The sequence below is a fragment of the Schistocerca serialis genome, chromosome 3, assembly GCF_023864345.2.
Source record: "Schistocerca serialis cubense isolate TAMUIC-IGC-003099 chromosome 3, iqSchSeri2.2, whole genome shotgun sequence".
NCBI classification, from domain to species: domain Eukaryota; kingdom Metazoa; phylum Arthropoda; class Insecta; order Orthoptera; family Acrididae; genus Schistocerca; species Schistocerca serialis.
Window position 1 is genome coordinate 659,120,888 of NC_064640.1, and position 3,173 is coordinate 659,124,060.

General features: G+C 42.7%; 1 pseudogene; it reads right to left on the reverse strand.

Moving 5' to 3' along the window:
- Positions 1-1,799: 1,799 nt before the first annotated feature.
- On the reverse strand, positions 1,800-1,917 carry LOC126471991 (5S ribosomal RNA; annotated as a pseudogene).
- Between the last annotated feature and the right edge of the window lie 1,256 nt (positions 1,918-3,173).

Below are 3,173 nucleotides of genomic sequence, written 5' to 3' on the forward strand. Positions count from 1 at the left end.
TGGGTCAACTTCCTCATTTCCGTCACTTATAGTCGCTAGAATAATTCCCCATTCATCTCTTCTCCGCTCATATAGTTCTGTCATCGCGTGACGTACTCTCAGCGCCACCAGTCAGCATACAACCTCGCGGTGATCATAATGTTATGGATCGTCAATGTATTTGCCATGATCGCAAGGAAATGTACATCGATTTCTAGTTTCAACCAGAAAGCAATGTCTAAATCAACTACTGAATCATGACGCTTTGTCAGAATCATATTTTCAATTACAAACTTGAAAATTCAAAACTCCAATTTTTGACTCTGAAGTTGTAAAAATGATTGTGAGAAAGCGTCTTGCTTCAGTAGTCGATGTAGACACCGCTTTCTATTATGTGATCTGAAGATGGTCATTTAACAGGCCAAAAATAGTAATCGATTTATCCTTCATTTCAAATAAAAAGTTAACTCACAGAAAACTGCAACACTATACTTGATATCACCTCCTACAACACTGACAATATCAGGTAATTTTAAAATGTTAATCTGTAGCTATTCCCAAAAGAAATCGTATCGTCTGTTATCATCTTAGATAAGTCACTGTTTAAGTTCTATGTGTTACGATAAGTTTAATAATCAGTTTATTGCAATAATATTTCTGTCGCTACTCTGAATTTTACTGACCAATAGTTATTTGAATACGCAGCCAGTTCATTGCAATATTTTTTGTCTGTTCTGAATGTAAATGACCAGTAGTGTGAACGAATATGTGTTGCACTTTGATTCATGTTCATTTTTAAAGGGATAGCAGGGACAAAAAACAATGACTGAAGATACGATGACGTTAGTGTCCCATCACACAGATGTCAAAAATAAAGCCGGCCGGAGTGGCCTAGCGGTTCTAGGCGCTTCAGTCTGGAACCGCGCGACGGCTACGGTCGCAGGTTCGAATCCTGCCTCGGGCATGGATGTGTGTGATGTCCTTAGGTTAGTTAGGTTTAAGTAGTTCTAAGTTCTAGGGGACTGATGACCTCAGAAGTCAAGTCCCATAGTGCTCAGAGCCATTTTTTTGTCAAAACTAATGTTCGCACATAACTTATATTGTCTTATAGGACAAATAAATTAAGCCACTTGGTGAATTACAGTACCATCTACCTTTTATAAATTATACAACTTACATCGGATGATTGTATTTTCTAAAAAAATGGAGAAAACGTGACAAATCTATCCCCTTCCGCTAAAACAAGGAACTTTCATGTGCTGCAGTAGAATGACACGGGATACGTATCCCCAGGATTACTTGCGTACCGGTACCAACGTGTCTACAGTAAGTGACATGTTAGTGTACCCTGTGAACTTTTCCAGTGGTATAAAGCAATTCTTCAGATTCCTTCTGCCTGTCGCTCACTTGCGAAGCACTGCCTCTACCTTACATAATGTGTTCTTAGCCAAACGGCCAAAATCCGAGATGATGGCCTATTTCAATGTTCCATAATCGTAGTAACATAGCCAAACTATCCTTATACGAACGTATCATTCCAAAACTGTAATGACGCAGTTGAATCTTCATTACATAGTTACGCATATAAACATGTAGTAACGCAAATACATGAATCACAGGATACCTTACCACTCCGTCTACAGGCCACAAGTGGCCTATCGGGACCATCCGACCGCCGTGTCATCCTCAAAAGAGGATGCGGATAGGAGGGGCATGGGCTCAGCACACCGCTCTCCTGGTCGTTATGATGGTATTCTTGACTGAAGCTCGGTCGAGTAGTTCCTCAATTGGCATCACGAGGCTGAGTGCACCCCGAAAATTGGCAACAGTGCATGGCGGCCTGGATGGTCACCCATCCAAGTGCCGACCACGCCCGACAGCGCTTAACTTCGGTGATCTCACGGGAACCGGTGTATCCACTGCGGCAAGGCCGTTGCCACAGAATGCCTTACACAGATTTAAATTGTTTTTGTGGCATTATACATACTCAGATAATTGTAGTTATCAGGCAGCATCGAAGTAAACTCAGTGATGTATTCTGTATTTGCTTTTGAATGAAGCTGATAGCCTAGACTTCTAACAAGAGTCGTGTAGCAACACTCGAGTTAGATTTAGAGAGCCATACAAAAATAAATTCCTGCTGTTGGAATAGCTGAAACTTGGAAATATTACAAGATTTGTGTGGCAACTCTGTGATAGTCGACTATCACCTGTTTTTATTGTTTGTTTATATTCTCATTATGTTTTTTATGTTTTTGCCTATTACGCTGCTGCCAGCCTTTGCTGGCTAAGGGGGGGGGCAATCGATATGCAAAAAAAAAGATAATAAATAAATAAATGAATGATTACAGTTAAAGAAAAATTGGGTAATTTATTCAAGACAAAGGGCTTCGCAAGTTGAGCAACTCAATAATGCATTGGTTCACCTGTTGCCCTTATGCAAGCAGTTATTTGGCTTGACATTGTTTGTTAGAGTTGCTGGAAGTCCTCCTGTGGCATTGCGTGCCAAATTCTGTCCAGGTGCCTTGTTACATTGTCAAAATCCAAAGCTGGCTGTGGGGCCCTGACCATAACCCTCCAAACGTTATCAACTGTGGACAGATCTGGCGATCTTGCTAGCCAAGGTAGGGATTGGCAAGCACGAAGACAAGTAGTAAAAACGCTCGCAGTGCGTGGGAGGGCATTATCTAGCAGGAATGTAAGCCAAAGTTGACTTTCCATGAAGGGCAACAAAACGAGGCGTAAAATATCGTAGAAGTACTCTGTGCTGTGTAAATGTCCCGCGGTTAACAGCCGAATTGATGCTGCTGTGAAAGGAAATGGCACCCCAGACCACCACTTCTGTTTGTGTAGCTGTATGGCGAGCGACAATCAGGATGGTATGCCACTGCTGTTCTGGCCGTCTGCAGAGACGTCTTTGGCCTGGAATCTCATTGACTGCAGTAGAATTGTCTTCAGTGATGAGTCTCGCTTCGAACTGAATCCCGATGACCAGCGAAGACGTGTTTAGAGACAACCTAGACAACGGTGGGATAAAATCCTCACTGTCGCCCGCGATACCGCCCAACAACCAGGAATGATGGTTTGGGGCACCATTGCGTTTCATAGCAGGGTCCCCATGATTGTCATCCGGGGCACCCTTACAGCACGCAGCACGGCGGTACGTCGACAATATTCTGCGCCACAGTGTTTTG